We start from the raw sequence: 13780 nt of genomic DNA on the forward strand, positions 1-13780 counted from the left end.
ATAGGGTGATTGTGTGACACAGCCATTTTCCCATAAATGTTTATTTGCATCTTGTCAGCAAATCAACTTGAAGGATGAGCCTGTAATCCCATCACTTGGGAGGCTGAGACAGGAGGATCCAGAGTTTGAGGATAGCCTCGACTAGACGGCAAGACTGTCTCAAAAACAAAACAACTACAGCAACGAAAAGAAATTCATCTGAATTGGGATCTTTTCAGTGTGAGTCACCAGGACTTAATTCACACTGGTTAAGCAGAGAAGAGAGCGTATGGCCCGTTCATGGACAAGGTTGTGATGACTGGACCCAGGTGTGCAGTTGGCATCTTTGGAAACACGTTTCCCACCTGCTCTTCTGGTTCTGCTTTCTTTTTTGTTGCAGAAAACAGACCAAAACAGCACTGAGAAGGTTTAGGAGGTAGTTTATTACACCCATGGGCTTCTGACTAGGATTTCTCCAAAAGAATCAGAGCCCCCCTCCCCCGCAGGAGCTTTTAAAGGGAAAGTGAGCAGAGAGGTACATAGGCAGATTTGGAGTGTGATCGAAGGTTTGGGTGATATATTGGGTTGCTAAGGGAGTTTAAACATTTCAGGCTACAGCACAAGGCCATTAATTATACAAAGCATGAGTTATACAGAGGAAGAAATGCCCCGTTATATTTTAAATTACATTGCAAGGCCATCAGTTATACAAAGGCAGTAAAGACAGGGTTTTACACAAAGGGAGAAGTGTTCTGTTACCGGGCTGCCAGACATGTCTGTTTGGACTTGGCAGGCATCCTGGGTAGGTGTTTATTTAGAATTTTACTTTTTCCCCTTCCTTTGATGTTCTCACTTCTGGGCAGATTTTCCCTCATGGTGACAAGATGACTGCCAGTACCCTGGTCTTCCTTCCTCCCAGTTTAGCAATCCTGGTGAGGTCAGAATGTCTTTCACTAGGCTCAGTGAAATGACAGAGGTGGATCTCACTGGCTTGGCTGCCCATCCCAGAGCCAAGGACTGTGGCCGTGGAAATGGAATCCCCTGATTGGCTAGATTGGGTCATGTGGCCTTCCCTGAATGAGGAGCTTTATTTCTAATGCACAGAATGAAATGGAGGAGGGGTAATTCCTTGCAAGAAACCAGGAATTCTAATAGAAGAGAAGAGGGATATGGAGATGTCAGGCCACAGAAGGCTTTTATAGAATCTGTCATTCAGCAGATATTTGACCACTGTCTGGGGAATCTGGACTGGGTGTCAACATCGTCTGCAAGGCTCATGTTGTCTCCATTTATGGAGGGCACAGAAATGAAAATAAAAAAGGACACAATCCTATGGTATATGTGGGATGTTTATTTTCTTTCTTTCTTTCTTTCTTTTTTTCATTCTTTCTTCCTTTCTTTCTTTGTTCTGTTTTGAGACAGGGCCTCTCTGTGTAGTTCAGGCCAGCCTTGAGTTCACTATGTAGCCCAGGCTGGTCTCAAACTGGCAGTGATCCTCCTGCCTCAGCCTCCTGAGTGCTGGGCTTACAGGTGTGCACCACCATGCCAGGTTCTTTTTTTTTTTAACTGTCCAAATTTGGGAAGGCACTAATGAATTTAATATTATTTTAAAATATTTCAATAGTGATGAATGTTCATATGGTTAATTTTTAAATATTTCAGCAATATATAATTTTATCACTTTTTAAAAAGTGGTTACACAGGATGAATGGGTTTCTTTTTGGCAGATTTGTAGGTGCCCATAACATACCTGGATCATTTTCACTCCCTGCCTCTATTGTGCCCCTCCCTCCCACTTAGTCTCACATTTGAGGGGTTCAGTGCATATATGTTGCTCATATCCCTTCCCCCTAGGAGGTTTGCTTTCACTTGTGCTAATCAAAACAGAAAGTGACACAAAGATTCTCATCCTATGGAGTGCTCAGAGCAGAAAGGCTCGGAGAGTAGAGTTCAGCAGGCCAGCTAGAGGGTCCAGAGAAGGTTCTAGAAAAAATGGAATTCTGGGTGATAATGAAGGACTGGGAAAGCTCTGGAGAGAAGAGGCAAGATGGAGCGGAGTAGGACATGCAGAGGAGAAGCAGGGAGTCTACAGTGAAGTCAGTGTTTTGGGGGGGGCCCACACTTCATTGGTGGACCTCTAAGAGGCAGGGAAGGGGACACTGGGGGGAAGGCCCATGTGGGCAGAGACTGCAGAGGGGACCCTGTGACCAGCGGCCATCAACTTCCGGACAACGGCCCTCTGAGGAACACAGTCGTTATTGCTCTGTCACCATGGGAATGTGGAAGCAGACAGGTTGTGATTGTCCAAGGCTGCACAGAGGGTAGCTGTGGGAGCAGGGCTTGGCCCAGGGCATCTGATTCCAGGGTAGGCCCTTGGAGCCTCCGTACTCTACTGACGCCATCTTAGGTGCTGGCAAGGATGATGGAAGTGCAGCCTGGTCAAGGCTTGGCGGCCCTGAGCCTCAGGCAGGCAGTATCAGGGCAGCTGTAAAGAGCTGTGCTAGGCCAAGCAAGCCCTGACACACCAGCCCCAGCCCAGGGCCTGCCTGTGCCCCACCGTGGGTGTGGCACAGACATGGCGAAAATTTTAGCCAAGCCTGCTCAGCCCAGCCACAGAGATGAGAAACCAGGTTGGCTGCAGCTGGGTTGGCTGGGTTGGCTGGGTGTTATGGTTTGTGTCTGGATGTCTCCCAAAGCCTCACGCAGTCACAGGGCAGCTTCTAGAGCTTGTGATCGATTCATGGTCCAGTACTAGGGCTATGGGTGGGAGCGCTACACCCGCCCTGGGGCGGGCAGCTTGCATACAGTATAAGGGAGGAAAAGAGGCTTGCTCTCCCCGCCTTTGCTCTCCTTGCTTTTGCTGTCTTCTGACACCTTGAAGTGTTGCTCCTCTGCCATGTGCCACTCTGCCTTGGGGCCAGCCGAGTATGGACTGAAACCTCCACAGACTGTGAGCTAGATAAACCTTTCCTAGCTTAATTCTGGGTATTTTGTCTTAGCAATGAGAGAAAAGTAACCAAGACACTGAGTGAGGGCAGGAGAGGAGCAAGGGGAGAAAGAAGACTGGAGCCAGCTGGGTAGAGGAGCCAGGGGCTCTCAGGGGTGGCCAGGATCAAATGGCACCACAGTACATATGGCTGGAAACCATGGAACACAAGCTCAATGACTGAGCCTCAAGCCCCCAGCTGGGCCTCACAGGGAGGTGGGCTGTGGGTGGCCAGGGGGTCCTTCCCTGGCTGCACACCCTCTTTGGAAGCCCCTGGTGAGATTCTGTTCTGTTTTATTTTTCCTTATCTTGGTAAAACACATGTCATCAACTTTATCATTGTAACCATCTTCTAAGTTCAGTGGCATTCAGCACATCCACATCCTGTGCAGACATCATCGGTCTCCAGAACTTTTCTTTATCACCCCAGCCTAAAACTCTGTGGTCCTTAAGCAATAAGTCTCCTCTGCTCTGTCCCCTGCCTCTTGGGGTCACAGGCAGGATGAAGTTCCACCACTGCTCTTCTCAGTGACATTAGTCCCAAGCCATGGGTCCTGTCCCCTTCACCCCTGAGCCTGTAACTTTAAGGACCCTGTGACTTGCAAGATAACAACCTCTCAGGTATTGGCTTTTCTAGTTGCCAGAATAGGTGACAATGCATTTTAACCAGTATTTATTGGTGCTGTAAGCAGTAAGGTGAGAGGCTGCTGCCCAAGACACCAGTTGGATGGGACTTGAGCTTCTGCAAAGCATATGAAACCCATCAGAGCAGACCCCTTATCTGTGGGTACATTTCAGACCCCCAGTGGGTCTACTTCATAATCTCAGTTTGGCTGCTGTCACTGCAGAAAACCTATTTCACAAAGACAGGATGTAGGAGATGGGGGCAGGCTTTTCAGTACTTTTGTTGCACTCTTAGTATATCCCACACTGACTTTAATCCAGCATGCGTGGAGATTTGGAGTTGTCTCAAATAAACCTTGTCTTATTTTTTTGTTTGTTTTGAGACAGGGTCTCACTATATAGTTCAGGCTGGCCTTCAACTCACTCCATGGCCCTTGAACTCACAGCAAGCCTCCTGCCTCAGCCTCCCAAGTACTGGGATTACAGGTGTATAACACCATGCCCAGCTGTCTCAAACATACTTTTAAGGGCACTGTCATTTATGATCTCATGTAGTTGGTGCTCTTCTAGCACAAATTCACCTGACTTATTCACAACTGGGTCACAGATATAGTCCTTCCCAATTCAGGGGCTTTTTTGTCATTGGGAAGTAATGCTCAAACTCCTGGAAGCACAGATAGGTGGCCATGCACCAGGTGGGAGAAACCAGGCTTTGTCTCTGTCTCTTTGAAAATCTCTGCTAATGTTGAAACATCAAAATTTCCAATGTCCACTTGTTGCCCTGTAATTCCCATACAGCTTTGAATGCAGCCACTTTACTGTCATCTTGAACACAGTTGTTGTTCTCCAAGTGATGGACTGAGCTTTCTGGGCAGGTTGAATATATCACAAGACAAAGTAAGCTTTGCAACCCATTCTGTCTCACTGAAATGTGCTCTCAGTGGTGAAATCTCTGCAGTGGCTCTGAAAAACTCTGGCCCATGATCTACCTTTCAAAAGCCATCTCAGTTCTGTGTATAAGAGAAGACACGTTTGCCCTGAATCCATCTCCTCACAGTGCTGTATAAAAGGACATGAGTTAAGGGTGGGTACTTTAATGTGGTCAATCATTTTAATCCAATCATGCAAAACAATGTTAAGCTCAAGTGCCATCTTATGGGTAGCCAGCCTTTCTCTGTGGATGACACAGTGTCATAGACTCATGTTCAGAAGTGACTTCTTTGACCCAGGTCCTGAAACCAGGAAGCCGTCCACTCATGGCAGCTGGTCCATCCATTCACATAACAACAAAAATAACCAGTTCAGTTTTCCTGATAGGTGATTACTTAAAGATCTGAACTGGTTCTGCAGCTGTGCTGTGCCCAGGGGTGGGCGGAGCATATAATCTATCCCCATGCACATTCTCTTGAAAAAGATATTGCACAAAAACAAGCATTGTTGTCTTGTCAACATCCACAGACTCATCAACCTGGATTATGTACCATGCTGACTCATTAATACTCCCTAACAATTCCCCTTAATATCTTCTGCTGTTGCATCAATTCATCTCATGGTGCTGCTACCAGCATGAGCGGCAGGTGCCCCTGTTTGAACTGCATTCTCTCCTGGGAGTTCACAACGAGCCTCAGCAGCAGGCAGGATTGACTCTTCACCAACAGGAGAGGGTTTCTTAGCCTTAGCCATGCGGTTAGCCACTAAGAAGGGAGGCCTCGCTGTGGGGAAGCAGGAGCCTTTCTACCCTGTTGGCGGGGATGGAAACTAGGACAGCCACGATGGAAAGGAGTCTGGAGAGTCCTCAAAAAACTAACACTAGAAATTTCATCTGACCCACCTAGTCCCCTCCTAGCTATCTCCCCAAGAGTTAAAGACATTGAATGAGAGTGATACATGAATAGCCATGTTCACAGCCACACAGTTTGTAGCAGCTAACCCGTGGATGAGGCCTATAGAGGAATGGACGGAGAAAAATGCATTTACACACAACAGGTGACTGCTCCTCCATAAAGAAAGAGAAACTCGAGTCACCGGTAGGAAGAATGGGTGCGTACCGAGACCATATTGTTCAGTGAAATACATCAGACACACAAGGTTAAAGATCACATGGCTTCTCTTATACGGGAGCTCCAAAATATAAATAAAGAGCAAAAAGACAGATCATGGGGAAAAAGGAAAAGAGAAGGAGGAAGGGGAGAAGGAGGATCGGGAAGTGAAGGGAAGGGAAGGGGACATAAAAAGATCAGCTACGGATCTGTACCAACGCCTCACGGGGGATGGAACCATTGTGCACTGCGAATGTGTACTAACGAAGAAAAACCCAAAACAACAAACAGGAAAAAGAGCATGATGGCCTCAGTGCCGACACATTTGATAGAGTGGTGGTCTTCAGTAACTGCTTCTGTGCTTTGCGCTCACATTGTTTTCTTCTGAAAAACCCCACAGGCTTATCTTTTAATGCAGGGGGCTTGGTGTCCATGTGCTGAAGCCATTTTCAAGTTTTCGTGGTTTCCATGGATAGCCAGTGGCTATATGTTAAGGAAGGTGACCTAGGGGAATGTGAATCCCTTGTTGCAATGAACCCATAAATTGTTTTGGTTTTGGCTTTGGAGACAGGGTCTTGCCATGAGAACCAGGCTGGCCGTGAACTCACAGTGATCCTCCTGCCTCAGCCTCCCAGTGCTGGGATCACCAGGGTAGCCACCATGCCTGGCTGAACCTGTGATTTCACAGGCCAAGACAGTGGGGGCTGGGGGCCCCGTCCTGGAGGACTGAGCTCTGTAAATGCATTTTCTAGCTTCCTGTCCCTTTGGATTAGGGTTGGGTTTGTCAGTGAGAGACACCGAGCAGAGATTAGAGGGCAGAGGCCAGAGAGGCCGGTGTTTCCTCCCAGGACCTCCCTGGCTGCACAGGGCACAGGCCAGCCTCCTCTCACACCTCCTCCTCCCCGGACTCCTCCTCCCTGGCCCCTCCCCTCCAGGGCCCTCTCCCCCGTCCCCTCCCCAGACCCCCTTCCCGCCTCCTCCCCTCACTCCCCTCCTGACTGTAATCCTCACCCTCCTCCTTCCTCCTCTTCCCTCTTCTGACTTGGTCTAGGGACATCTCCATCTGCTCTGCCCACCACTCTGAAAAGCTGGGCATTTTGGCCTAGAACTTACAGTGCTGGGCAGCAACTTATTGACGGGAACAGGAGGCAAGAATCTCATTCAGGGCCGGGAGTGGTGGCGCACGCCTGCAATCCCAGCACTTGGGAGGCCGAGGCAAGAGGATCACTTTGAGTTCGAGGCCAGCCTGGGTGACAGTGAGTTCAATACCAGCCTGACAGTGAGACCCTATTTAAATAATAATAATAATAATAATCTCATTCATGATGTGAACTTGTTTCTCTTTCCATCTCTGTCTCTCGTACATAGCAAATTTCAGGCGTGCCGCATCAACTGTGTGTGGAACGTGACTTTACTGTAGGACGTCGGGCTCCACTCAATGTGTGTCCTGGGCTGTGGTATGCTGTTCAGATGGCCTGGCTTTGCTATTAAGAAGTCTCTTCATAACTGTCCAGAAGGAGTCGCTCATGGTCATTGAGTTTGGGTAGAAATGGGAAAGAGATGATCTTTCCTGATCTTAGGAAAGAGATGATCTTAGGAAAGAGATGATCTTTCCTGATCTTAGGAAAAAAAAGGGCAGCATACGTGGGACCCATGAAAGTCTTAAATATACTACAAACTGCAGAGTGGATGCGGGAGGCACAGTGCTAACTCCAAGTGCGTCCAAGGGACAAAAGAAGTGGAGGAACTGAAAGAAAATACAAACCCACAAAACCCACACTAGCATCTACTTCTCCCCTCTTTCTTCCTCCCTTTCTTCCTTTCTCTCTCCCTCTCTGTGTCTCTGTCTGTCTGTCTGTCTCTCTCTCTCCCTCTAATCTCTGTATCTCTCTATCTCTGTGTCTTTCTTTCTTTCTTTTTTGAGACGCTCACGCTATATAGTCCAGGCTAGTCTTGGCAGTCCTCCTGCCTCAGTGTCCCAGGTGCTGGGGTTATGGTCATTTCCCACCAGGCCCAGCTTCAGAGTTCTGGAGTTCTCATGAGAGGTGCACAATCACTCTGGTGATGTTCATCCAGGAATCTCAAACTGTGGCCGCAGCTTTCCTGGATAGCACGCGTGACTTTTGGTGTGGGGCATTCCGACCCCTGTGTGGCCCCTTCCCCCTCAGATCTGGGCTGATGTTTGTGAATAATAGAAGCCTGAGTGATTTCCAAAGGGAGGTCCTGAGGTGGTTTCCAGGGGAGGCGTTGACTCGCTCTCTTGAGTGGTCACTGTGGGGAGGCCGCCCAAGCAGCTCTGGGGAGAGGCTCACCTGGGAGTTGCGAGGTCTCTGCAGCCAGCCAGCACCGTCCTGCCAGCCACACGGGGAGCCGCTGGAGGAACGGGTTCTCTGGACCCATTCGCGGCTTCAGAGGATGAGCGTGCACCTCGGCCGGTGTGACCACAACCTCACGGGAGATATGAAGCTGGAGCTGCCCAGGCCACTGACTCTCAAAGTTCTGAGCCATAGGAATCATGGCAGACAAAAAAAGACTATGGCAAGCCACTACGTGACAGGTGATTTGTTAGCAGCAATAACTAAATATAACGTGTGAATTCAAAAGAACAGTGAATGTTTAGATTTCCAAAAATCTAAAAGTAAGCTGGGCGTGGTGGCACACACCTGTAATCCCAGCACTTGGGAGGCTGAGGCAGGAGGGTTGTTTTGAGTTCGAGGCCAGCCTGGGCTACAATGTGAGCTCAAGGCCAGCTTGAACTGCATAGCGAGACCCTGTCTCAAACAGACACACACACACACACACACACACACACACACACAAAGCTTAGGACTACATAAGGCTTTGGGGGACATCTAGATACAAACTACTATATTCTGCCCCTAGCCTCCCAGTGATTCATGTGCATTCCTATATGAAAAAGGCATTTAGTCCATCTCTAAGAGTTGCCAAAGTCCCAACAGTTTTAGCATTGCTGAAAAGTCCAAGTCTAAAGTCTCCCCTGAGATGTAAGGCAAACTCTTAGCTACACACCCCTGTACACATGAAAAGAAAGTTAAACACTTCCAACATTCGATGGCCCAAGATAAGCATTTCCATTACAAAAGTTACAAACAGGGAGATACAAAGGAATGGGACCAAAGCAAGCCCAAAATCCAGCAGGGCAAACATCAAGTCCTATAGTTCCATGTGTAGCATCCAAGGCAATCTGTGACAAGATGTGAACTCCAAAGGGCTTGGGGAGCTCCACTCCTATGGCACTTCTGGTGGTTATACCTCCTATAGCTTTTCTCTTGGGCCTGCTTTGCTCCTTTCTTGCTGTTTCCCTCAGACAATCCACTTTCCTGGCTTCTCCAAATTTCTGGAGTCTCCACTGCACATTTGGCTTCACACTCAGAGCTTCACATGCTGCCCTCTCAGGGGCACACTGCTTGGCCTCCCAGGCCTTCTTCCGAAATCTGGCTGGAAGCCTTCCTAACCCCACAACTCTTCCATACTGCATGCATCTGAAACAGCACCCTGTGGATGATGCCCAAGGTCCACCGCCAGCTGCAGCAGTAGCCAGGCTTCCTTCTCTCTTGGCTGTAGGAGCTGAGTGCCTATGAAACAAATCCAGAGGGTGCCACCATTCTGGAACATGATGCTCTGGGGCTTTCTTCTCAAACCACAGTCTTTCACTTTTGCAATTCTGAGGCTGCAATGGGTGGCTCCCTGCTGCTTCTCGTGAGGCCCTCAGGCCATCTTTTCTATTCTCCTATTACTTCTCAACAATCAAGATCTCCTCTGCTTTATTTTTGCAGTCCACAGCTTTACTGGAGCTTCCTTTCTAGCCCAACTCACGATGTTTTAAATCATTCTGCCAGGCTCTTTGCTCTTGATTCTTAACATAAATCTGGCCACCAGACAAAAACCATAACAATAGCCTTTATTTTTCAATATTTAAAACAGCTCCCTAGCAGTTTTTTTTTAAGGATGTTCCTCAGCTTGAATTTATTTAATTACTTCCTGATGATTGAATTGAGATTGGGGTAGGGACACGATCTCTGGGGTGTTGTGGTCTTCTCAGTGTATCTGCTTAGGAGTTCTGTCACTGGATTTGACCTATTGTTAAAGGTATTCCTTTTAATCTCTTGCCTTAAATGCTGTCCTTTCTGCAAGTAATAAATCCGCAGCTGATAGGTAATCTGAGGGAATTGCTTAAAGATTATACAAATACTGTAAGCATCCTTTCTCCCAAAACACCTTCACCTTGTGGTTTTAGCACCCGCTGCCTGTTCTGGCCCCAAACAATGACCATTATGAAGGATGCAAATGGTGAAGTGATTTTCTACCTAGATTGATCTTGCTGCATTTATGAGCTGACATTTTAATTTCCCTTACAGTAAAAGGAGAACTTTACTTTCTCTTCCTCCTGATTTGCTCTTTGGTATCACTTGATTCATAGATTTTTATTCAATGTGTTATCATATCTTTTGTCATTTTGATGAGCTTTGTATTTTTTTTCACTGAACAATATATTCTGGATATCACTCTTGGTTTTTATAGTGACATAAATTCCATTCAATAGACATGGCATAAATTATTCAGACAATTTCTTACATATAGACATTGTGGGGTTTTTTGACATTGTGTATTTTACTAAGATTGAAAAATTCTTATTTATTGGACATGTAAGTTTTCAACTGAATAAAGAACTGGCAATAACTTGTGTATACCTAATTCCAAATATGTTTACAAGCACCAAGCACAATAGTTTGATTTTTTTTAACCCGCTTTTAGTTCCAGGGATAAAACCCAGAGGCATTTGACCACTGAGCTACAAATTCAGTGCTTTTTTCTTTTGAGACAGGCTCCTGGTAAATTGTCCAGGCCAGCTTGAATTTATAGTCCCCCTGACTCAGCCTCCTGAGTAGCTAGGATTCCACACATGCACCACCGCGCCTTCAGTTGTTGGTTTTTTTGTTAGTTTTGTTTTGTTTTGTGGCACTGGGAATTGGGCCTTTTTTTTTTAACCTAAGACATAACTTCACTGAGTCGTAACTTCACCAAGACATAACTTCACTGAGTTGCCCAAGCTGGCCTCAAACTTGCAGGTATCTTGCCTTTCCCTACCATAGTGCTGGGATTACAGGAATGTCCAGCTCTAGTCTTTCACACCTCTATTAGTGAAAGAGTGTCCCAAATTTAGTTAGTTTATTTAGGTTATTTTATTTTTAGTTAACTTTTTTGGTCTTTTTTTGAGGCAAGGTCTCACTGTGGAGTGCAGGCTGGCCTTGAGCTCACTTTGTAGCCCAGGTTGGCCTCAAACTCATCGTGATTCTCCTGTCTCAGCCTCCTGAGGGCTGGGATTACAGGCATGTGCCACCACACCCTGCTTGTTTGTTGGTTTTTTGAGACAGGATCTTGCTATATAGTTCAGGCTGGCCTCAAACTCTCAGTGATCCTCCTGCCTCAGCCTCCTGAGTGCTGGGATTACAGGCACATATTTAAGTTTTTATTTTATTTTATTTATTTATTTGTTTATATCTTTTTGAGACAAGGTCTCACTATGCAGTTCAGGCTGTCCTTGAGTTCACTTTGTACCCCAGGCTGGTCTTTTGAACTTGTAATGATCCTGCTGCCTCAGCCTCCTCAATGGTGAGGTTATAGGCTTGCGTCACCATGCCCAGATATATTTAGGTTTTTAATCAAGAAATTCAAAGCTGTCAATCAAAGCGTGCAATAACCATGTTAAAACCCTGTCATGTAAGAGCTTTGTGTAACACTGATACACTCTAGTTGAGGATTCTGTTAGGCTCAGGCCAGTAATAATAGGTCCCCAGGCCAAACATTTTACACACAGCCACACAAACAAAAGTGAAGAATAAGCATCATATATAAAAAATAAATTAATACACGAGCATGTACATTCAAGGGGAGTAACGCCTAATCTCAAGGGCCTCCAGTGCTGCAAGGGGCAAAGGGTCAGGTAGAAGTCCTTACCGCACGAAGAAGAGCCCCAAGCAGGGGCTGCGGAAGAGAGAAGTCCTGTGCCCAGGATGCAGGGGAAAGGGCGCTGCAGGCTTTGCAGACCAGGCGGCAGCCAGGCCAGACGAGTGGAAGCCAGGGTGTGAGGTGTGGTGAGGACAACATGGTTCAAACTTCTGAGTCACCGCCTTGTGGACTCCTCAGGAGACAGCGGGATTTAAAGGGCTGGAATCTGGTGACAGACTATAAAGGAGAGAGGAAAACCTCATCTAACAAGAGCAGAAAACCCTTCCCCACCACAAGGCGCCACATGCACCCTATGGAGGTGGACAGTGAGACCACTGCAGACTGTGCCCCCAACCCCAGGACCCTTGTCCCCTGGAATCAAGCCCATGAGCCAGAACTTCCTGAAATGGGAACTCTGTGCTTCAAAGAAGTACACAAAACACAAGCAGACAAGATGCAGAGCTCAAAGAGAGGGAAGAGGGGCCAGGGATATAGCTCAGTGGCACAGGTGCCTGCACGGCAAGTGCAAGGTCCTGAGTTCGATTCCCGGTACAAATAGAAACCAGTCCCCATAACAGCCACCATCAACTGAAGGCCCCCACTTTACTACACTAACCTAACATCTCTTGCTCTTTTTCTGACCAAGTTACAAAATATTTGTACTCCGTTATGCTCTGGAACTACTACACACATCACTGCATTAGAGTCCTCTTTTTTTTTTTTTTTTGTTAAGGAAGGAAAGGTTTATTTAGTTCAAGTCTGTGGAGGTTTTAGTCCATACTCAGCTGGCTCCAAAGCAGGGTGGCACATGGCAGAGGGCAACAGTTCATGGTGGTGGAAAACAGCAAAAGCAGTAAGAGCAAAAGGGAGGAGCAGAGCTAGATTCCTCTCCTTGAAGTAGTTCAAAGACCTGAAACTGCAAATTTAGATATTTTTCTACACTACCACAGCAGGGTAGTTGCTATAACAGGCCTACAAACTCCTTATCGCCTCTTTCTCAGATTACTGTAATTTTCCTCCCTCAGATCATAATTGTGTAACAAATGGAAACACAAAAATGAAGTCATATAAAAATAAAATACAAGAAAGAATCAGTGCCCTCACACTGAGTCTAAAGTGTACCAAAGACAAAAAATTTGCACGACCAAAGCTGCAGGCTTTGTACTCAAGGAATGAAGAGCTCATAAAAGTAAGGGGGGAAGTGTAGGGAGGAACATAAAACCTGCATCATCTCCTTCTCCAACAAAGAGCTCTTCCCAGATGCCAGGTCCACAGATCAGACGCTTGGCTGAACTGTCTGCTGAGGCGGCCACACAGGCCACGGCATCTCATGTGGGCTTCAGAGGCACAGGAATACTGGCAGAGGTCTGCTTGAGGGAGGCATGGAGCCTTGAGGGATGTCTGCAGGCTTTTTGTGCTGCACGCTGATGCCCTGTAGCACCTGCCTCAGTGCCTCAGCTTTGACAAAGGCTGCTGGACCAGCTGCAGTTGTTCCGTTGCAGTTCATTTCTCAGTTCTGAGATGTCCTCTTTGATAACTTGCTCTGATTTCTGGACAGACAACTGCAATCTTTTTTGCAGGCAAAAACATTCTGTCTGTTTTGCAATATTCAGAAACTTCTGGATGCACTGATCGACAGCAGTTCAAATTTCTTCCTGGTTGGTGCCACTGACATAATCCTGACTCACAAGAGAAGTGAAGCAAATCTCAAATGATGACTCTATCTGGTCAACCAAGGTACTGTTAGAACTTCTTGGAGCATCAGGCATTGCTTGAAGAAGTGAGTCCTGGCCTGGAAATCACAGCGGGGCCCCCAGGGGCCCCCACAGCTGCCTGGAGAACACATTGCCCAGTAGGGCCATCATGTCTGGAGTTAACATTGTAGTTTTCAAAAAATATTTTACAGGGGCTGGGGATTTAGCTCACTGGCAAAGCGCCTGCCTGGCAAGCGCAAGGTCATGAGTTCAGTTCCCGGTACCAGAGAAAAACCAAAAAAATATATATATATATTTTACAGTTACAAATTATATACAGTTTCTTATTCCAGAATAATTTCTACATACTATACCTATCTTTGCAATTTATTATTTTTTTCTTTTTTCCAGTACCAGGAATCGAACTCACAACCTTGCATTTGCCAGGCAGGCGCTGTGCCTCTGAGCTAAATCCCCAGCCCTCTGTC

The 13780-nt window shown here is 46.8% G+C and overlaps 1 pseudogene; it reads right to left on the bottom strand.

Annotated features, from left to right (window-relative positions):
* Positions 1 to 12926: 12926 nt before the first annotated feature.
* LOC102013690 lies at positions 12927 to 13463 on the bottom strand (annotated as a pseudogene).
* Positions 13464 to 13780: the final 317 nt, after the last annotated feature.

The sequence above is a fragment of the Chinchilla lanigera genome, unplaced genomic scaffold (genome assembly GCF_000276665.1).
Source record: "Chinchilla lanigera isolate Chin_1 unplaced genomic scaffold, ChiLan1.0 scaffold00006, whole genome shotgun sequence".
NCBI lineage: Eukaryota > Metazoa > Chordata > Mammalia > Rodentia > Chinchillidae > Chinchilla > Chinchilla lanigera.